The following is a 24,658-nucleotide window of genomic DNA, read 5'->3' as shown; positions in this document are numbered from 1 at the left end:
TATTCAATGTGATGCATCGACCGATGGAGTGGGCGGGGTTCTTTTCCAACTAGACGAAGACAATAACGAGAGACCAATCGCCTACATGTCAGCAAAACTAAACAAGGCTCAGAGAAATTATAGCGTCACCGAGCTGGAGTGTTACGCAGCGGTTCTAAGCGTAAAAAGATTTCGACCTTACGTGGAGGGCTTGCCCTTCACCATAATAACAGACCATGCAAGTTTAAAATGGCTTATGAATCAAAAGGATCTTGCAGGACGACTCGCTAGATGGAGTTTAAAACTCCAAAGCTTCGACTTTGATACAGAGCATCGAAAAGGCTCGCAGAACGTTGTACCGGATACCCTTTCCCGAATGGATATGGAAGAAATAATACCCAGTGATAGAGTAATGGACGTATGTCTAGACTCGCCATATTTTGACTCCGACGAATACTGCAAATTGCGAAAAACAGTGGCAGATAACAAGGACAAGTTGCCAGACTTATGCGTATCTGACGGATACGTATATCAACGGACTCAGTTTGACCGGGGAGACGCTCTTCAAGCGGACCATGCCTGGAAGCTTTGGGTTCCGTCGGAACTACGACAGGGGTTGGTAGAGTCAGCTCACAGCTCTCCTTCAGCAGGACATGAGGGCATACATAAAACTTTGTCGCGGTTACGGGAAAGATATTACTGGCCAGGAATGGTCACAGAAGTATGTAGATATGTAAAGGAATGTGAAGTTTGCGCGGAAAGTAAAACGCAAAATGCTTTTCACAGACCGCTAATGGGAAAGCAACATGTAACCGAACGGCCTTTTTAACGTTTGTTTGTAGATTTTATGGGTCCTTATCCTCGTACGTCTGATGGTAATGTCTTCGTGTTTGTATGTTTAGATCATTTTACAAAATTTGTGTTTTTGAAACCCGTGCGGAAAGCTACTTCAGCCGAGGTGGTGAAATTTCTGGAACGAGAAGTCTTCCATATATTCGGGGTACCCGAATACATCCATTCGGACAATGGAAGACAATTCGTTTCAGGAACTTTCGCTACACTCCTAGAAAAATATGGTACCACACATATCAAGACAGCGTTTTATTCACCGCAGGGAAACGCCGCAGAAAGAGTGAATCGGTCAGTACTGCAGATCGTAAGATCATTTATCGATGAAAACCAAAAGAACTGGGACCGACACATTAGCGATGCGGCATTTGCTCTGCGAAGTGCCGTCCACTCCGCAATCAACATGTCACCCTATCAGGCCACTTTCGGTATGCCAATGATACTGCATGCAGCATCATATGAGCTATGCCGGAAGTTGGGCTCACTGAATGATGTTGACTGCGAAGTGGAGATAAACGGCGATAGGTTGCAATTGATTAGAGAAAAAATTAAGAAAGAGCTGAAGTTAGCACACGAGCGTAGTAGAAAGGTATATGATACAAGAGGTAGAGATGTTAGGTTTCAAATTGGACAAGTGGTATACCGCCGAAATTTTAAGCAGAGTTCTCAGATTGATCATTATAATGCCAAGCTTGCCCCCAAGCAAGTCAAATGTATAGTACTAAGGGCAATTGGAAATTCGATGTATGAGCTGGGTGATTCAAGTGGGAAAAAGATCGGGGTATACCATGCTAAAGACATTTTTGCGAAGTAGAGTAGTAGAGATATGTTAAATGTTATATGTTAAGTGTCGTTGTGTCTGAATAACTTTTGACTAACATTTGTTTATTTATACCTATTTATTAGCATGCCTGACAATGCAATTATTTATTGACGTACCTGACAAAAATGTTCCTTATTAATTTACTATTTATATTTTTTTAGAGCCCAGTGATTTTATTTTATATGGATACACCTACCTGACCATGTAGTGATTATTATACCCGCTTTGAATTATTGTTGCAATTATGCACTCCCTATTATCTAGTTTTAGTTTTTAGATTATTCACGTATTTATACGTAGCCAACTGTGATATTTTTATTTCTTTCTCTGACCTTAACCCTATCTGTGATATTTACCCCAACAAATCTTGACCACTTATTTTTTTTAACACTGTGATATTTTATTAATTAGATGCTTAGGACCAAAAGTGGATCTGTGATAGAGTAGAAGGTAGACACTTACATTACTTACATTATTTAAACGTTTTTACTTGCCCGGCATTGAGGCGTGGGTCGAGGCCACACATTGAGCTGTTAGAGAAGACAAAACGGAAAGGTGGCGTATGATACTTTTTTACGCACACGCTCCATGGAGCAGGCCCCATCGGCGGGTGCGAGCCTGTTACGCCAGCCTTAAGGGCAAAACATCACCAGCAACCAAACCATGTGCATTCTGTGCAAAAGTATCTTAATCCCGGTAGCTAGGCGTGTTGCGCAGCATTAGTGGAAGGATGCTGCTATGCGCATGCGGGGGCGTGTTCAAGTTATGAAACGAAAGCACATGCGTGGGTGTGTGCGTGTGGAAAAACGAAAGCAAAATACGTATGTGTGTGTGGTGTTTGAGTGAAATGTAGGGAATTCCGTTTAGATACGGGTATGTGAAGATTTAACCGAAACTCAGAAATTCATTAGAAAAGTTGTCTTAATAGTGCGTGGTCGTGCTGCGGAAAAGTCGCGTGTGAAAGTAGTCAAGTCAAAACAAAAAAAAAATTTAAATATATATATTTTTTATGTGAAAAAAAAAATACCGATACGGTCGTACCGTTGTAGCGGCTCTTTAAACACTTTATTAAAAAAACCGCAAACCCACGGAAGAAGAAAAAAAAAAAACCCTTCAACATCCTGCCACCGGTAAGTGTAACACAGTTATAAAAATTCTTTTTATTTAAAAATTGTTAAATTAAATCCTTTTTGGTTATTCACTTTAAATTTAAATAAAACGTTTTTTTGCATGAATTTAGGACACGCAAATTTCAATCAAGTATAAAAATAAATCGTAAATTTCCATTTTTTTTTTGTCTTGGTTTTAAATAGTTTCATAAGAAATTAAATTTGCACTAAAATCAAACGCGCTTTTATATAAACCTTTTTTTTCATCTTTAAATTCCTTTTTTTTATAAAGTAGATTTTTGTGCATAAAAGAAAGCATGTGTGTAAACCAAAGGTGTTATAAACTAAAAGCAATTTTAAATGGTGAAGAAAAATTAATAAAAATTGTGATGAAATGAAAACGGTGCAACACGTGATTTTAAATAAAATAAATTTTTTGATTAAGAATTGCAAATTATTTAAAATAGAATGTAAAAGCAAATAAAACCTACGTAAGATAAAAATAAAATTAAATGATAAATAAAATAGAAGTGTTTAAAATAAAAATAAAATAAATAAAAATAGAAAAAAAAAAACTAAAAAATAGCATTAAAAATAAGAAAAGAAAAAACTCAGAATTAAACCGAAAATAAAATTTATTTGGAAAAAAAATGCAAATTAAACTAAAAATAAAATTAATATAAAAAGAAAAATAAAATTTATATGAAGTTAAATTTAGTTAAAGTAAAATCAAAATTAAATTAAATTAAAGTTATTTAAAATTAACGCAAAAAGAAATTAAATTAAATTTGCCTAAAATAAAATCTAAATTTAAAAAAACCTAATGTGTTGAAAATTAAATCAAAAAGTAGCCTAAATTAAATTAGTTGGAAATAAAAGCAGTGGTAACCTAAAGTCCGTGATGTGAAATAAAATTCCAAAATTAAATTAAAATAGATTTATTGAAAATAAAAGAAAAATTAAAACGAATAAAAAGTACCTAAATTAAAAACGAAAAGTAAATGGAAATAAAGTTTCTTAAAATAAGATCCAAAATTAATTAGATTAAATTTATTTAAAGTAAAATCAAAAATTAAATTGAATTAAAATAAAATCAATATTAATTTAAAGTAAACTTGCTAAAAGTGAAATCAAAAGTAAATTACACAACACCGATTATTAAATTTGAAATTGAAATGAATAAAAGCTTTTTTTTGAAATGAAATTGGAATTAAACTAAATTAAATTAATTTAAAATAAAACTAAAAATTAAGCCTAAATAAACTTCAGTTAAAATTAAAAGGAAGAAGGTTCAGCCAATATGGAAGTTAACATTTTTTTTTTGCATTGGATATACATGTGTACATACCGACATATAGACATATAAGCCAAAGTTCGGTATCGAAGATACTCAACCGAACTTGGGAAAATATGGCTATGTGAGGTATATACATACATACATATGTACAAAGACACCAGCTCTAAATTTTGATTTTAGTCATTTTGGTTTTTTTTTCGTTTACAGAATTCTCTGGTGGGACGAAGGAAACGGGCCAGAATACTTACCCGCATACATTACCCAGAGCGACCGCAGTAACGGCGGAATATTGGGACCGCCGATCAGTAGAGCTCGCAGAAGGGAGAGAGAGAGCGCAAGAGAGAGGATCGGCCAAAGTGACCGAAAGTGGCCGGACGACAGCGACGCCGCCAGCACCCACGCAGCGTCAAGAAGCGACAACAGCAGCAGCAACACAGCGACGTCACCATCGCCGACGCCATCAACATTGAACGCCCAAGGAGGGCATGAAAGGGCATTTGCATACACATTTTTTTTATTGGAATTTTTCTTTTTTCGTATGGGCTTTTGCACTATTTTGCCTCACCATTTTTCTTTTTGACTATTATTATTAATATTCACTTTGAAATTATCCTGTAATTATTTTTATTAATTTTCGTCAATAGTTTTTTTTTTTCATACCATATCTTCACTTATTTTGTTCACTGCAGCATTTCGTATTACATTTAGCTCGTAGTAATTTTCCGTAGGTTCTCCTAATTAGGGTTATATTCAAGAAACACTAGCACTCGATTCTTTTTGTAATTCCTTTTTTTTCGTTTTAAACTTTCTAATTTTTTTTGGGTTCCTTTTTTCTATATTTTTTTTTGTCACTTACAGTTTTCGCGTTTTCCTCTTCGTTTTTTAATTTTGTTCAGTTTGCGTGTTTACCCACTCGCCGCCCGCTATCGCGAGTGAGTGATCACGGTGACATTTAAAAACTTCATTGAACCTTTGCTCAGGCAGTAAAAGGTATTTTTTATGAGTAGGCAAAGACATATGTACGTAAATTTCCCTTCCTCACAGGTCCCCGCAGCTTGAATGCGCCTACAATGCTGATGTGCTGAGATCAGGTGAGTGAGAAAATTGATAATACTATTTGTGTTCCATTTCTTTACATATATGTCAATGTCCGATATACCTAATGCCTTAGCCTAGGTCAGGGATTTACTTTTAATTTTTGCTTAACGTTTGAATTTTTGCCACATATATATGAATTCGTTTTTTTTTTGTAATTTTAAAGATATCAAAAGACATAGTTAGATACGACACCCATTAGGGTGTGCCTGTTCACGTACACCAGATTATTTTTCTCGTTAACTTCTTTTTGATGAAATATATTTTTCTTGCCTTTTGGTATCAAATACTAAGTTAAAATAATATACGGTTTTTTGCTTGTATATCGGTGGTTAAAGCGATAGCTAACGTTGAATTTTTGATTAGCATATTGTTTTATTCAACTAATTTTCAAATTTTTTTTATTTTTCTTTTATTTCCTTTCCTTTTTTTTGTATATTTCATATTTTTGGAATTTTTATATTAAGGAATGGTTAGAATGTAAGCTTTTTTATATATTTCCTTTTTTTGTAAGAATATCTGAGGAATCACACTTAGTAGGAGATAGGTCTAACTTTAAATTTTATAAATAAAGATATGCTTATAACGATTTGGAATTTTACGAGTTGAGCTTTTTGTTGATCACTGTAATGGAGGGCTGATTTTAAGATCTTTGGTGTGGGGGTTGCTCTGGGCTTAAGAGGGGACGTAGGGGTGATGGGTAATAGACTTGTAGACAGATAGACTTGAGTCAGGTTTGGGGGCGCCGTAAAATTAGAGGAGTCAGCACGGCGCCCATGGCTTCGTTTAAGATACGCGAAGAGGGTGGGTAGACTCCACCTGACTAGACAGGCCTCCACCTTTTTCCCCCCTTTTTTTGATTTCCCCCTCCTTTATCTCTCTGCTCCCCTTACGTATATTGTATCTCTTTCAGCTTTCCCCTTTTCTTTTTAGAACTTGGCATGAACTCTACTTTTTTTGTTAGTGTAGTTGTTGGTAAGGCTGGTGCGCAAAACCCCACCCCGTCCGACGAGCTAGCAGGGCTTGCCACCATGCCACACGCTACCTCTGTCTTACCACTGAAAGTCAGCTACATAACAATATGAATTATGAAAATTATCAATATTTCTAAAATTTTTAATAAAATAAATAATTAATAATTAACCCATAATTAATTATTAATTAATATTTAATAAAACAAATTAAAAATGATCAATAAATAATAAATAATTATCAAATTTTAATAAAAATCAATTTTATAATAAAATATAAAATGAAAATGATCAATAATTCTAAAAATCTAAAAATGATTTTTTTTAATAAAAGAAAATAATTTATTTAATAATTTGGGAAAAATTTAAACAACGTGACATCAGGACGGACAAGGCGACAGCTGTTTCGATTATTCGAAACAGCTGTCGCCTTGTCCGTCCTGATGTCACGTTGTTTAAATTTTTCCCAAATTATTAAGTAAATTATAAAATTAAAAAATTGCTTCAAATAAATGTTTCATACATTTAAAAAAAAAAAAAAGCAATATGGGCAATCCCCGATTATTAAAAATCAGAAAATAATTTAATTTTAAATTTTAAAAAATTAATACTTAATATTAATAAATAATAAAATATAGTATATAAAAATTAAATCTAAGAGTCAATAAAAATTAAACTTAATACTCAATAAAAATCAAATAAATTTATAAATAAAAAATTTTAATGATTTTTAATAATCGGGGATTGCCCATATTGCTGTTTTTTTTTTTTTTTTTTTTTTTTAAATGTATGAAAACATTTATTTGAAGCAATTTTTTAATTTTATAATTTATTTAATAATTTTGGAAAAATTTACACAACGTGACATCAGGACGGACAAGGCGACAGCTGTTTCGATTATACCTTGTAAATCTCTTCAAAGCCTTTTCTCCCGGGAGTGGGAGTCGAACTCGCACCCCTACGATAGTTGAAATGGTTGTAAACGCATTCAGCTACGTCATGCCTGTTGTGAAGTCTTTCCCAATTGCCTTCTTTTTGCATATTTTAATCTTTTACACATTGCATACTTCGTATGCAATTATGTGTTAAAGCTATGCTTGGTACGGCGGTTTTCAAAGAAACTTTGGTTTTGTTGCTGTTTTCGTTCTATTTATAGAACTACAACGAATTAACCAATTTTGTCTGTTTGTATGATTTTTAATAATCGGGGATTGCCCATATTGCTTTTTTTTTTTTTTTTTTTTAAATGTATGAAAACATTTATTTGAAGCAATTTTTTAATTTTATAATTTATTTAATAATTTGGGAAAAATTTACACAACGTGACATCAGGACGGACAAGGCGACAGCTGTTTCGATTATACCTTGTAAATCTCTTCAAAGCCTTTTCTCCCGGGAGTGGGAGTCGAACTCGCACCCCTACGATAGTTGAAATGGTTGTAAACGCATTCAGCTACGTCATGCCTGTTGTGAAGTCTTTCCCAATTGCCTTCTTTTTGCATATTTTAATCTTTTACACATTGCATACTTCGTATGCAATTATGTGTTAAAGCTATGCTTGGTACGGCGGTTTTCAAAGAAACTTTGGTTTTGTTGCTGTTTTCGTTCTATTTATAGAACTACAACGAATTAACCAATTTTGTCTGTTTGTATGATTTTTAATAATCGGGGATTGCCCATATTGCTTTTTTTTTTTTTTTTTAAATGTATGAAAACATTTATTTGAAGCAATTTTTTAATTTTATAATTTATTTAATAATTTGGGAAAAATTTACACAACGTGACATCAGGACGGACAAGGCGACAGCTGTTTCGATTATACCTTGTAAATCTCTTCAAAGCCTTTTCTCCCGGGAGTGGGAGTCGAACTCGCACCCCTACGATAGTTGAAATGGTTGTAAACGCATTCAGCTACGTCATGCCTGTTGTGAAGTCTTTCCCAATTGCCTTCTTTTTGCATATTTTAATCTTTTACACATTGCATACTTCGTATGCAATTATGTGTTAAAGCTATGCTTGGTACGGCGGTTTTCAAAGAAACTTTGGTTTTGTTGCTGTTTTCGTTCTATTTATAGAACTACAACGAATTAACCAATTTTGTCTGTTTGTATGATTTTTAATAATCGGGGATTGCCCATATTGCTTTTTTTTTTTTTTTTTAAATGTATGAAAACATTTATTTGAAGCAATTTTTTAATTTTATAATTTATTTAATAATTTGGGAAAAATTTACACAACGTGACATCAGGACGGACAAGGCGACAGCTGTTTCGATTATACCTTGTAAATCTCTTCAAAGCCTTTTCTCCCGGGAGTGGGAGTCGAACTCGCACCCCTACGATAGTTGAAATGGTTGTAAACGCATTCAGCTACGTCATGCCTGTTGTGAAGTCTTTCCCAATTGCCTTCTTTTTGCATATTTTAATCTTTTACACATTGCATACTTCGTATGCAATTATGTGTTAAAGCTATGCTTGGTACGGCGGTTTTCAAAGAAACTTTGGTTTTGTTGCTGTTTTCGTTCTATTTATAGAACTACAACGAATTAACCAATTTTGTCTGTTTGTATGATTTTTAATAATCGGGGATTGCCCATATTGCTTTTTTTTTTTTTTTAAATGTATGAAAACATTTATTTGAAGCAATTTTTTAATTTTATAATTTATTTAATAATTTGGGAAAAATTTACACAACGTGACATCAGGACGGACAAGGCGACAGCTGTTTCGATTATACCTTGTAAATCTCTTCAAAGCCTTTTCTCCCGGGAGTGGGAGTCGAACTCGCACCCCTACGATAGTTGAAATGGTTGTAAACGCATTCAGCTACGTCATGCCTGTTGTGAAGTCTTTCCCAATTGCCTTCTTTTTGCATATTTTAATCTTTTACACATTGCATACTTCGTATGCATAGCTTTAACACATAATTGCATACGAAGTATGCAATGTGTAAAAGATTAAAATATGCAAAAAGAAGGCAATTGGGAAAGACTTCACAACAGGCATGACGTAGCTGAATGCGTTTACAACCATTTCAACTATCGTAGGGGTGCGAGTTCGACTCCCACTCCCGGGAGAAAAGGCTTTGAAGAGATTTACAAGGTATAATCGAAACAGCTGTCGCCTTGTCCGTCCTGATGTCACGTTGTGTAAATTTTTCCCAAATTATTAAATAAATTATAAAATTAAAAAATTGCTTCAAATAAATGTTTTCATACATTTAAAAAAAAAAAAAAGCAATATGGGCAATCCCCGATTATTAAAAATCATACAAACAGACAAAATTGGTTAATTCTTTGTAGTTCTATAAATAGAACGAAAACAGCAACAAAACCAAAGTTTCTTTGAAAACCGCCGTACCAAGCATAGCTTTAACACATAATTGCATACGAAGTATGCAATGTGTAAAAGATTAAAATATGCAAAAAGAAGGCAATTGGGAAAGACTTCACAACAGGCATGACGTAGCTGAATGCGTTTACAACCATTTCAACTATCGTAGGGGTGCGAGTTCGACTCCCACTCCCGGGAGAAAAGGCTTTGAAGAGATTTACAAGGTATAATCGAAACAGCTGTCGCCTTGTCCGTCCTGATGTCACGTTGTGTAAATTTTTCCCAAATTATTAAATAAATTATAAAATTAAAAAATTGCTTCAAATAAATGTTTTCATACATTTAAAAAAAAAAAAAAGCAATATGGGCAATCCCCGATTATTAAAAATCATACAAACAGACAAAATTGGTTAATTCGTTGTAGTTCTATAAATAGAACGAAAACAGCAACAAAACCAAAGTTTCTTTGAAAACCGCCGTACCAAGCATAGCTTTAACACATAATTGCATACGAAGTATGCAATGTGTAAAAGATTAAAATATGCAAAAAGAAGGCAATTGGGAAAGACTTCACAACAGGCATGACGTAGCTGAATGCGTTTACCCATTTCAACTACCGTAGGGGTGCGAGTTAGACTCCCACTCCCGGGAGAAAAGGCTTTGAAGAGATTTACAAGGTATAATCGAAACAGCTGTCGCCTTGTCCGTCCTGATGTCACGTTGTGTAAATTTTTCCCAAATTATTAAATAAATTATAAAATTAAAAAATTGCTTCAAATAAATGTTTTCATACATTTAAAAAAAAAAAGCAATATGGGAAATCCCCGATTATTAAAAATCATACAAACAGACAAAATTGGTTAATTCGTTGTAGTTCTATAAATAGAACGAAAACAGCAACAAAACCAAAGTTTCTTTGAAAACCGCCGTACCAAGCATAGCTTTAACACATAATTGCATACGAAGTATGCAATGTGTAAAAGATTAAAATATGCAAAAAGAAGGCAATTGGGAAAGACTTCACAACAGGCATGACGTAGCTGAATGCGTTTACAACCATTTCAACTATCGTAGGGGTGCGAGTTCGACTCCCACTCCCGGGAGAAAAGGCTTTGAAGAGATTTACAAGGTATAATCGAAACAGCTGTCGCCTTGTCCGTCCTGATGTCACGTTGTGTAAATTTTTCCCAAATTATTAAATAAATTAAAAAATTTTAAATTTTTTAAATTTATTATAAAAATATAAATACTAAATTTTATAATTTAAAAACCAAATAATTTAAAAATTTGTAATTTTAAACAAAATTTAAATTTTTTACAATATTAAAAATTTTAGAATTATTGATAATTTCGTAATTTTTTTTATTGCAAAAAATTTCGAAATTTTAAAAAAAATTTTAAAAATTGTGTTATTAATCAATTTTCTTTATACTAAGATAGATAATTTACATCTAATTATTTCATATACATTTTTTTTTATACTTAAGAAATATACTATAGAGATCAATAAATATCTATATATATATAAATATTTATTATTTTAATAGATGCATATTAATTTTGTCAAAATCCCTAAAATTCAGAAATAGAGATTAGTTTTGTAAAATTTGATTATTATTATTATAATCTATTATTAGGAATTTTTATAAATTAAAATATTAAAAATAAATAAACGATATACATCTATATATCCATATTAAAGTTGTGATTTTAACTCTCATACCTATATATATTGTCATTTTTTTTTATCTAAATAAAAAAAATCAGTAATTTTATAAAAACTAATTTTAATTATTTCTATAATTATATATTTAAAATAAATTTCACATAATTTTTTTTAAACTCTTAGTATAAAAAAAGCGCATTTATTTTATAATGAATTTTAATCTTTAATTTTAAAAAAGATAATTTTACATTCTAAAAAATACAATAAAAATCCATCTATTTTAACTTAATGAATTGCCTGAAAAAAGGGTTATCTTGATAGGATAAATAATGTAATTTTATTACATTCATTATATTTAATAGAATTAAACTATTCCTAAAAGTATCAAAAACTTTTGTGCATCTTACACTAAAATATAAAAAGATAAGCTAATAAAGCTACTGGGTTCATACCCCATTTATAAAGGTTACAATTCTTTTCTTTTTAATTTTTAATAATTCTGAAAAAATTATATTCTTTTCAATATTATTAATAAGAACAATAATTACAATTTCATCAAATTCTTGAAGAAGAGTGTGAATAGGTTTAGAAATTAATTTATTATCTTTTATTACCCTAATAATTGATAGTAACAATAATAATCTAATATCTACAGAAGCTTCTTTAAAATATTTCTTAATTCAAACAATTGCATCAGCAATTTTTTTATTTTGTATATTATTATGATGTACATAAATACTTTATTAATACAAAACGATTATTTATTTAGTAAATGAATTTTAATTTCTTCTTTATTATTAAAAAGAGGTACAGCTCCTTTTAACTTTTGATTTCCAACAATTATAGAAGGATTATCATGAAATAGTAATTTAATTTTAATAACATGACAAAAAATTGCCCCTATAATATTAATTTCTTATTTAATTAATATTAATTTTATGAATGTTGTTATTATTATATCAATTATTATTGGTTCCTTAGGAGGATTAAATCAAACCTCATTACGAAAATTAATAGCCTTTTCATCTATTACTAATTTAGGATGAATCAGTGAAATATTATGAATTACATATTTCTGATTTTATTCATTTTTATCATTTAGTGTAATTTTTTTATTCAAAAACTTTGAATTTATTATATAAATCAATTGTTCAATTCATTTTTTAATTTAAAAATTTTGAAATTTATTTTACTATGAAATCTACTATCTTTAGGAGGATTACCTCAATTTATTGTATTCTTGCCAAAATGATAAGTAATTCAACATTTAACTGTAAATAATCAATATTTATTGGTAACAATTATAGCAACAATGTCATTAATTACATTATTTTTTTATTTACGATTATGCTTTGCAACATTCATAGTAAATTATTATGAAAATAATTGAATATTGTTAATAAAATCAAATAATTTTTTTATTAAATGAATATTAATTATTTCCTTTATTTCAACATTTAGTTTAATCACAATTTCTATAATTCACCCACTATTCTACTAATATTTGAAGGATTTAAGTTAAAAAAACTAATAGCCTTCAAAGCTATAAATATTAGTAGAATCTTTTAAGTCATAGTAACTTAATTACTCCTTTAGATTTGCAATCTAATGCCATTATTGACTATAAAGCTTTAATTAAAAAGAAATATTCTTATAAATAGATTTACAATCTACCGCCTAAAATTCAGCCATTTAATTATATTATATGAATCTATCCATAAATAAGTCACATTTAATCGCGACAATGGTTATTTTCAAAAAATCATAAGTATATTGGAACATTATATTTTATTTTTGGAGCTTGAGCAGGAATAATTGAAACTTCATTAAAAATTATTATTCGAGCTGAATTAGGCCACCCAGGAAATTTAATTGGAAATGATCAAATTTATAATGTAATTGTTACACTTCATGCTTTTGTAATAATTTTCTTTATAGTTATACCAATTATAATTGGTGGATTTGGAAATTGACTAGTACCCCTTATACTAGGAGCCCCTGATATAGCATTTCCTCGAATAAATAATATAAGTTTTTGATTATTACCTCCATCCCTTACATTATTACTGATTAGCAGTATAGTAGAAACCGGAGCTGGAACAGGTTGAACAGTATACCCTCCTCTTTCATCTACTATTGGACATAGATGAGCATCTGTTGATTTAGCTATTTTTTCATTACACTTAGCTGGAATCTCTTATATTTTGGGAGCAGTAAATTTTATTACTAATGTTATTAATATACGATCAACAGGTATTACATTTAATCGAATACCTTTATTTGTATGAGCAGTAATATTAACTGCTCTTTTACTTCTTTTATCTTTACCAGTTCTAGCAAGAGCTATCACCATATTATTAACAGATCGAAATTTAAATACATCATTTTTGACCCAGCAGGTGGTGGAGACCCTATTTTATACCAACATTTATTTTGATTTTTTGGTCATCCAGAAGTTTATATTTTAACTTTACCTGGGTTTGGAATAATTTCTCATATTATTAGACAAGAATCAGGAAAAAAAGGAACTTTTGGTTCTTTAGGAATAATTTATACTATAATAGCAATTGGATTATTAGGTTTTATTGTATGAGCTCATCACATATTTACAGTGGGAATAGATGTAGACACAAGAGCTTATTTCATTTCAGCGACTATAATTATTGCTGTCCCTACAGGTATTAAAAATTTTAGTTCATTAGCAACATTACATGGAACTTGTTGAAGAGTAACCGGTTCAGGATTACAACACGAATAGATCGTACCTTTAAATGCAACTCTACATCTTATTACTCTTTTGATGTATTGTATTTCTTATGCACACTATTCTTTTAGTCTTTCAATAAACTCAATTATAATAAAACGTGTTTTATTAATTACGCTCCAAGGACCTATCCCCAACATTGGTTATGGGCCCAGGACACAGTCCGCGAAAGTAATTAAGACGTTTATAAATAAATTAAAACGGGTGTGTCGCGTTTTAAAGAAAGATATACGCAAAAATGAACTCGCTATATCAAATTGAGAAGCTCGATGAAAAGAATTTTGACTCATAGCGGGTACAAATGAAAAGTGTCCTAATACATGCCGGACTATAGCACATAGTGAGCGAAAAAGTTGTAAAGCCTGAAAATGATGCATCCGAGTGGGAAGCGCTTGATGAGAAGGCTTTGGCCACAATTACTCTTAGTGTAAAAGCGTCGCAACTCAACCACATAAACCAATGCAAAACATCAACTGAAGCGTGGAAGGCTCTAAAAAAATTGCATCGCCAAGTGGACCTGTACACAAGGTGTCGTTATATAAGAAGCTTCTCGGTATGAAGCTAAGTGACAGCGAAAATATGTCTAAATATTTAAATGACTTTACTTGCGTTGTAGAAAAGTTAGCCGAAGTCGGAATTGAAATTAAAGACGAATTAGTTACAATAATTCTACTGTCAAGTCTACCAAAGCAGTACGAACATTTTGTTGTTGCGATGGAGAAAAGAGACACGTTGCCGACATTGACCAATTTGAAGGTCAAACTTCTAGAAGATTTCGAGCGAAAGAAACAGACAAAACGCGGTTCAGCTGAATCCGAAGGGGAATCGCAAGCCTTTGCTTTGTGGTCAAAGAATGCAGAAAAAGGGGAAACTTCAACGTATAAGAGAAATAGAAATATGCAAAATGTCAAATGCTATAAGTGTGGGCAGCGGGGTCATTACGCTGCAAACTGCAACTTGAAATCCAATAAAAACGATCAGAGAAATGAGCATTCATTTACGATGTTAGCAGCAGCAGAAGCTAGTGCGTTTGATAACTCGACTTGGCTTCTTGACAGCGGCGCGACAGCGCATATGTGTTGCAACAAAAATTTGTTTATTTCACTCAAACATCACAAAGAGAAAATTAGTCTAGCGGGAGACAATTTCATTTACGCATAAGGTGTGGGTGAAGTGCGAATTATATATAAAGAGAGTGATATTATTCTACACAATGTTTTGTTTGTGCCAAGTATGGGCAGTAATTTTATATCCATCGCTAGAGCTGTAGAAAATGGTCTACAAGTAATGCTTGATAAACATAGCGCAAAAATAATTAGCAAAAATGAAATAGTGTTGAGCGCCATGAAGGTAAACAAACTTTTTGTATTTCGATGCAGTAGCAAAAGCAATAGCAAAAGAAATAGCAACAAATGTTTTTATTCTTCAAATGAAAAAGCAATTTCGTGGCACGAGCGATATGGACATTTGAACTACGGTAGTTTACAAGAATTAATAAATAAAGACATGGTGCGCGGAATTGACAAAGTGACGTTCGCTAAAGACATTGAGTGCGAAGTATGTGCACGGTGCAAAATAAACGTAAAGCCTTTTCCGAAGAGTACGGAAAACCGAGCAAAAGAAATTTTAGAATTAGTACACACAGATGTGTGTGGCCCATTTCGTACAAAATCGCTTGGTGGTGCGCGTTATTTCTTAAATTTCATAGACGATAAATCCAGGCACATGTTTGTTTATTTTCTTAAGTCTAAAGAAGAAGTCTTAGAAAAATTTAAAATGTTTGCAAATTTGGTAGAGCGATAGACTGGAAAAAGAATTAAAGTAATTCGAAGCGATAATGGACGTGAGTTCGTAAATAAAGAGTTTGATAAATATTTAAATGAGTGTGGCATAAAACGGCAGCTGACAGTGCCGTATACGCCGCAGCAGAACGGGGTCGCTGAGAGGGCCAACCGTACCATAGTTGAGATGGCACGTACCATGTTGCTTCAGAGTGGGCTTCACGAGTGTTTATGGGCAGAGGCAGTTAATACGGCAGTATTTCTGCGAAACAAATCGCCTACAAAGGCATTAAATAATATGACGCCTTACGAGGCTTGGTCTGGGCGAAAGCCAGTTGTAAATTTTTTAAGAGTGTTCGGCTCAGAAGCAATTGCGTTGAATCAAGTGAATAAAAGTAAATTCAAGCGTAAAGGAAAGAAGTACGTTATGGTAGGTTATTCACTAACGTCGAAAGCGTATCGCTTATATGATTCACAGCAGCGCATGATAGTAAAGAAACGCGATGTAAAGTTTTTACCGATGAATAAAAATGAATTAGTAGATTTTTCTGACCTCTTAGCCACTGAAAATCGTGAACACATTACTAAAGCGAAATCGTCTAAAGTATTGAGTGAAAATGAAGCAAATGACAGCGACGATTTATTTGAAGAGGCGAAGACGTGTGATTCAGACAGCGACTACCAAGATAGTTTTTGTGAAATTCCGATCAAGGAGGAAGAATCTCCTGCGCAAATTGGTCGAGGTAGGCCGAAGTTTGTACGTACTGGAAAGCCTGGGCGCCCACGAAAAGTATATAATTTGGTAAATATGATGCAAAGTTCGTGCGAAATTGAAATTCCTCAAACGGCGAAAGAAGCTGAGAGCTGCGAGCTTAAGGAAGAGTGGGCAAAGGCGATGAAAGTCGAATATGATGCTTTGGTGCGAAACCAAACGTGGCAGTTAGTTGACTTACCAATACCGAAAAGGCAATCGGATGTAAATGGGTTTTCACCGCAAAGAACGACAAAAATGGTGGCGTTGAACGATTTAAGGCGCGTTTAGTCGCAAAGGGCTGTAGCCAACAATTCGGTGTAAATTACACTGAGACATTTTCTCCGGTAGTACGTTACGCTACAATTCGTATGGTGTTGGCATTAGCGGCAGAGCTCAAAATGTACACTCATCAAATGGATGTTTGTAGCGCATACCTTAACAGCGAGCTTACTGACGTAGTATATATGCAGCAACCTGAATGTATTACCGACAAACAATGATCGAGTACTGAAGCTCAATAAAGCCATATATGGACTGAAACAATCCGGAAGAGAGTGGAACCAAAAATTGGATGAAGTTTTGAAGAGAATTGGGTTCGAGGCATGTAATAATGAGCGTTGTTTATACAGAATGGGTAACCAAGGTGGTTTAAGTCTCATTGCTGTATATGTAGATGACTTGATCATTAGCTCCCAAAACAAAGATGATCTCTTGGCGATTAAATCACAGATATCAAGCAGTTTTGAGTACGTCGATAAAGGTCACATTTCGTATTTCTTAGGAATGGAGATCACTAGAGAAGGCGAGACGGGAAACATCTCAATTTGGCAATCACTGTATGTGAGAGAGATTTTAGAAAAATACAGTATGACAAGCTGTCGAGTAGCGAAGACACCGTTAGACGCAGGTTTTCAGATAGGATGCACTAGTGAGTCGTGTGCTAAAGTAGATGTTACAAGTTACCAAACAGCAATCGGTGCATTAATGTATCTCGCTATTTGTACAAGGCCAGATATATTGAATTCAATTTCTTAGCTGGCACAGCGAAATCAAAATCCGCATAAAGAGCTAGTATACCGTTGTACTGGCAAACCTATAGAGGGATTCGTAGATGCCGATTGGGGGAGCAATACTCTCGACCGCAAATCGTACACGGGGTATGTATTCTTTATGGGTGGTAGTGCAATCTCGTGGGAAAGTAAGCGACAAAACAGCGTAGCCCTCAGCAGCACAGAGGCAGAGTACATCGCATTGGCATCAGCCGCAAAAGAAGCAGTGTATTTACGAAGTCTTATGAAAGACATTGGCGTATGTGATTCTGGTAATCCAATTGTGGTTTACGGCGATAATTTAAGTGCACAGCAATTAGCGAAAAACCCGGTTTATCACTCACGAAGCAAGCACATAGATATTAAATATCATTTCGTTAGAGAAGCAATTAATAATAATCAAATCGAAGTTAAATATACTTGCACAAATGAGATGACTGCTGATGTGCTTACAAAGAATTTAAATAAAAATAAACATGAGAAGTTTGTAAAATTGTTAGGTTTGAGTTCAAAGCATATGTAAACGACCTACTCGTGTTGCGGAAAAGTGTTGAAGAGTAACCGGTTCAGGATTACAACACGAATAGATCGTACCTTTAAATGCAACTCTACATCTTATTACTCTTTTGATGTATTGTATTTCTTATGCACACTATTCTTTTAGTCTTTCAATAAACTCAATTATAATAAAACGTGTTTTATTAATTACGCTCCAAGGACCTATCCCCAACAGAACTCAATTAATATATTCTCCAACAATATTATGATCTTTAGGATTTGTATTCTTATTTACTGTTGGAGGGTTAACAGCTGTAGTATTAGCTAATTCATCAATTTATAAAATTTGACATAATACTTATTATGTAGTTGCTCATTTTCAATACGTCTTATCTATAGGAGCAGTTTTTGCTATTATAGCTGGACTCATCCATTCATACCCTTTATTTGCAGGATTAGCTTTAAACCCTATTTGATTAAAAACTCAATTTTTAATTATATTTTTAGGTGTAAACTTGAAATTCTTCCCTCAACATTTCCTAGGTTTAGCAGGAATACCACGACGATATTCAGATTATCCAGATGCCTATACTACATGAAATATTACCTCTACAATTGGTTCATCTATTTCATTAATAGGAATCTTATTATTTTTATTTATTATTTGAGAAAATATAATTTCTAAACGAATTATTTTATATCCTATATAATTTAGATCTTCAATTGAATGATTCCAAAATACTCCTCCAGCAGAACACAGATATTCTGAATTACCTTTATTAACTAATTTCTAATATGGCAGATTAGTGCAATGGATTTAAGCCTCATATATAAAGATTTTACTTTTATTAGAAATTAATGACAACATGAGCCACTTTTAGACTTCAAAACAGTGCATCACCTTTAATAGAACAATTAACTTTTTTTCATAATCATACATTAATAATTCTAGTTATAATTACAACATTAGTTAGTTATTTAATATTTATATTATTATTTAATAAATATACAAATCGAAAATTCTTGCATGGATAAACTATTGAAATAATTTGAACAATTCTTCCAACTATTATATTATTATTTATTGCTTTCCCATCACTTCGATTGTTATATTTATTAGATGAAATTAATGAACCATCAACAACATTAAAAACTATTGGGCATCAATGATATTGAAAATATGAATATTCAGATTTTTTAAATATTGAGTTTGACTCATATATAATTCACAAATTCGAATTTTAGTTTCAGCAGCAGATGTTATTCAGTCATGAACAATTCCTGCTCTTGGTGTAAAAATTGATGGAACACCAGGACGATTAAACCAAACTAATTTTATAATTAATCGTCCTGGAGTATTTTTTGGACAATGCTCGGAAATTTGTGGAACTAATCATAGTTTTATACCTATTGTAATTGAAAGAATTCCTATAAAAAATTGTATTAAATGAATTAATAATAATTCATCATTAGATGACTGAAAGCAAGTATTGGTCTCTTCAACCACTTAATAGTAAATTAGCAATTACTTCTAATGAATTTAAAATTTTTTAACAATAAAAAAAATTAGTTAAATTTATAGCATTAGTATGTCAAACTAAAATTATTAATAAATTTTAATATTTTTTAATTCCACAAATAGCCCTATTAGATGATTAATATTATTTTTTGTATTTTCAATTACATTTATTATATTTAGAATTATTAATTAAACATCAAAATCTAATTATTTAAAAAATAAAATAATTAATTCATTCAACTGAAAATGATAACTAATTTATTTTCAGTATTTGACCCTTCATCAAGAATTCTAAATTTATCATTAAATTGATTAAGTTCATTTATAGCACTATTATTTATTCCATCAACTTATTGATTAATACTTTCTCGATGAAATATTATATGAAATTTTATCTTAATATCTTTACATAAAGAATTCAAAACTTTATTAGGACCAAAAAATTACTCAGGATCAACTTTTATTTTTATTTCATTATTTTCAATAATTTTATTAAATAATTTTATAGGCTTATTCCCATATATTTTTAAAAGAACTAGACATTTAATTTTTACATTAACTATAGCATTGCCTTTATGAATATGTTTTATAATTTATGGTTGAATTAATAACACTCAACATATATTCACTCATTTAGTCCCTCAAGGAACACCAAGAATTCTAATACCATTTATAGTTTGTATTGAAACTATTAGTAATATTATTCGACCAGGAACTTTAGCAGTACGATTAACTGCTAATATAATCGCTGGTCATTTATTATTAACTCTATTAGGTAATACAGGACCTTACATTAATAATATAATTATACTATTATTATTAGTCAAATTGCATTATTAATACTTGAATAAGCAGTTGCAATTATTCAATCTTATGTATTTGCAGTATTAAGAACTTTATATTCAATTATTATGCATGGGAAAAATTTTTCTGGTTTATATTCTTTTAGATGGCGGCAACCGTGGTGTGATGGTAGCGTGCTCCGCCTGCCACACCGTATGCCGTGGGTTCGCAACCCGGGCAAAGCAATTTCAAAATTTTTGAAATAAGGTTTTTCACTTAGAAGAAAATTTTTCTAAGCGGGGTCGCCCCTCGGCAGTGTTTGGCAAGCGCTCCGAGTGTATTTCTGCCATGAAAAGCTCTCAGTGAAAACTCATCTGCCTTGCAGATGCCGTTCGGAGTCGGCATAAAACATGTAGGTCCCGTCCGGCCAATTTGTAGGGAAAATCAAGAGGAGCACGACGCAAATTAGGAGAGAAGCTCGGCCTTAGATCTCTTCGGAGGTTATCGCGCCTTACATTTATTTTTATTATTTATTCTTTTAGAGTGGGAAAAATTCGAGAATATCTTCTTTTTTTCCATTAAATATATTGATTTTAAAAAGAGATATGTGTATAATTTGATTTTAAAATAATTTAAATAGTTTAATTAAAATATTGATTTGTGATGTCAATGATATGACTTAATCATTTTAAATTGTGAAAAAATTATACATTTTTGATATTGGATTTTTATTATTAATTAACTTTAGATTTTTATTTTTTTTATAAGTTTAAATTTTTTATTAAAGGATTTAATTTATTTTTTTTGTGTGAGAAATTATTAGTTTAAATTCTTCTAGATAACTTTTTTTATTTGATTGAATAAGATTATTATTTATATCTTTTGTAATAATTATTTCTTCTTTTGTTATTTATTATAGAAAAGAATATATAATAAATGAATTAAATATTAATCGTTTTATTATATTGGTTTTTATATTTGTTATATCAATGATGTTTTTAATTATTTCTCTTAATTTAATTAGAATTTTTTTGGGTTGAGATGGATTAGGATTAGTTTCTTATTGTTTAGTAATTTATTTTCAAAATTTGAAATCTTATAATGCTGGGATATTAACAGTTTTGATAACACTTGGTGATGTTGCTTTTTTATTAACTATTAACTATTTCTTGAATATTAAATTATGGGAGTTGAACATTTATTTTTTATTTAGAATTTATAAAAAATGATTTTGAGATAAATGTTGTAATATTATTAATTATATTAGCAGCTACGACTAAAAGAGCTCAAATTCCTTTTTCTTCTTGATTCCCAGCAGCAATAGCTGCACCTACTCCTGTTTCTGCTTTAGTACAATCTTCAACTCTTGTAACTGCTGGAGTATATTTATTGATTCGGTTTAATATTTTATTATCGGGTTCTTTATTAAGATGCATTTTATTATTATTATCTGGATTAACCATATTATAGCTGGATTAGGTGCTAATTTTGAATTTGATTTAAAAAAAAAATATTGAATTATCTACTTTAAGTCAGTTAGGTTTAATAATAAGAATTTTATCAATAGGTTTAATAAAATTGGCATTTTTTCATTTATTAACGCATGCTTTATTTAAAGCATTATTATTTATGTGTGCAGGTGCTGTTATTCATAATATGAATAATCCTCAAGATATTCGTTTGATAGGAGGGTTAAGAAACTTTATACCTTTTACTTCAACTTATTTTAATGTTGCAAATTTAGCTATATGTGGGATACCTTTTTTAGCTGGGCTTTATTCTAATGATATAATTTTAGAAATTGTTTCTATAAATTATATAAAGTTTTTTAGATATTTTTTGTATTTTTTTTTTCAACTGGTTTAACTGTATATTATTCATTTCGTTTAATTTATTATTCAATAATTGGTGAGTTGAATTGTGGTTCTTTAAATATACTAAATGATGAGGGATTAATTATGCTTCGAGGTATAATAGGATTAGTAAATATAAGAATTTTAGGGGGTAGAATATTGAGATGATTATTATTTGTTACTCCTTATATGATTTGTTTACCTTTTTATATAAAATTTATAACATTATTTATTTGTATTTTAGGAGGGGTATTGGGTTATATAGTCTAATGATTCTTTATTTTATTTTAATAAATCTTTAAATAATTATTTAATTATTAATTATTTTGGTTCAATATGATTTATAGCTTATATTTCTACTTATGGATTAATTAATTATCCTTTAGTATTGGGGAATAAAGTTTATAAATCTTTTGATCTAGGTTGATCTGAATTTTTAGGTAGTCAAAATTTATATAATAATTTAATTAAATATTCTCAATTACTTTTTGTTTTTCATAATAATAATTTAAAAATGTATTTAATATTATTTATTTTATGAACTATTATGTTAATAATTGTATAGTTTTATTCAAATAGCTTAAATTTAGAGTATAACATTGAAGTTGTTTTCTTTCTTCTATTCTAATTTAAAATTTTTTCAATTAATAAAAAAAAATATATTATAACAATAATAATGATAAAATAATTATAGTTAGGCCTTGATCTCGATTCAAACTCGCGATCTTACAAATCAGTAAGCCGATATAACAACAAAAATTGTTAATACATCCCAGAGCACTGGGAAAAAGTGTCAATGAAATATGACACTATGGCATCATCGCCATAAACAAAGTCCAATTTTCACAGCTATTCTGTAACAGATGTCGCAGTGCTGTGAATATCAATTGGCAAGAACCAGAATTGAAGTATGAATAATGAAGACAAACAAAAAACCGCTGTGATGGCTAAATGGTTATAGCAGCGGCGCCTAAACGTTGCCGATGAAGGAATTTAGCAGTTCCCGAAATGGATCTATACAACGAGCTTTTAAAATTTTTTCAATTAATAAAAAATATATTATAACAATAATAATGATAAAATAATTATTGTTAGGCCTTGAGCTCGATTCAAACTCGCGATCGTGGTAATTAAAAAATTTTTGAATATATAAATGAATTTATATATGGGGTATTCCATCCCAATTCGACCAATTTTGCACACGACCCCTTTAGAACTGGCTGACAGTTTTTCTTCTTTTTCTAGCTTACGAAACACGTTTTTCAGAAGTTTTTCAAATTTTTTCATCCAACTCAAAAAAAGTTATGAATTTAAAAAAAAACACCGTTTTTGTTTTCAAAATGCTATAACTTTTTCAAAACGTGGCCGTTTGGGATCTTTTTTTTAAATTTGTTTTTAAATGTACTTTTCGGAAAAAATTCAAAAAAAATGTTTAAAGTTTTTTTTCTAATTTTTCAGTTTTTCGAGATTTTTCGAATTTCTCCCTTTTTTTCTCATAAAAACTTCAATCAATTCTGCAATCATCCCCACTAATCCCGGAGTGGGCCAAGAATTTTTTTTTTTATTTAATTGAAAACAAAAACACTTTAAAATTAATTTTTTCCGTAAAGTACATTTAAAAAAAATTAAAAAAAAAAGATCCCAAACGGTAAATTTTTGAAAAAGTTATGGCATTTATTGATGTTATTTTTATTTTTATTTTCGGCCTTTCAAAAGTTATATCAGGAAGAATTTCCGAGCTCTAGGCCACACATATATATTAGTAATAAAAATGCAATTGATTATACCATATATGTTGTATTTATTTATTTTGTCGATATTTCGATTTCAATTAGAAATCATCTTCAGGGCTGTAAAAAATACATTTTTCTATAAAAACCATAAATGCACAAACATAATCTGACACTTACACTTGTGAATGCACCTTGTCGACTAATTTAAAATTTCAATGCAGAACACAGAATATCATAAACAGAAACAAAGATGTATAAAAATGCAATTGATTATACCATATATGTTGTATTTATTTATTTTTTCGATATTTCGATTTCAATTAGAAATCATCTTCAGGGCTGTAAAAAATACATTTTTCTATAAAAACCATAAATGCACAAACATAATCTGACACTTACACTTGTGAATGCACCTTGTCGACTAATTTAAAATTTCAATGCAGAACACAGAATATCATAAACAGAAACAAAGATGTATACAAATAATAAACAGTAATAATAAACAAAATATCGTTTTCCACCTGGTCCTTCCAACGGAGTGGGGGCCGCCCTCTACCTCTGCTTTCATAGGCGGGTTCCGATAGAAACACTTTCTTGGCCGGAGCATCATCTTTCATTCGCATAACATGGCCTAGCCAGCGCAGCCACTGCGTTTTAATTTGCTGGACTATGTTGATGTCTGCGTATAGCTCGTACAGCTCATCATTAAATCTTCTTCGGTACTCGCCATCGCCAACGCGTAGAGGTCCATAAATCTTTCGAAAAACTTTTCTCTCGAACACTCCCAAAGCCGCTTCATCTGC

At 31.1% G+C, this 24,658-nt stretch overlaps 1 protein-coding gene and 1 pseudogene across 5 annotated transcripts in view; one reads left to right on the top strand and one right to left on the bottom strand.

Moving 5' to 3' along the window:
• Positions 1-24,658, bottom strand: part of tw (Protein O-mannosyl-transferase 2) — a 2,413,568-nt gene that overhangs the window by 1,924,448 nt on the left and 464,462 nt on the right. The gene's annotated exons all lie outside the window — the stretch shown is intronic.
• LOC137238738 (NADH-ubiquinone oxidoreductase chain 5-like) lies at positions 19,733-22,687 on the top strand (annotated as a pseudogene).

This window comes from Eurosta solidaginis, chromosome 1, assembly GCF_040869045.1.
Source record: "Eurosta solidaginis isolate ZX-2024a chromosome 1, ASM4086904v1, whole genome shotgun sequence".
NCBI classification, from domain to species: domain Eukaryota; kingdom Metazoa; phylum Arthropoda; class Insecta; order Diptera; family Tephritidae; genus Eurosta; species Eurosta solidaginis.
Note: the sequence above shows the minus strand (reverse complement) of the source record. Positions and strands in the feature narration are given on the sequence as shown.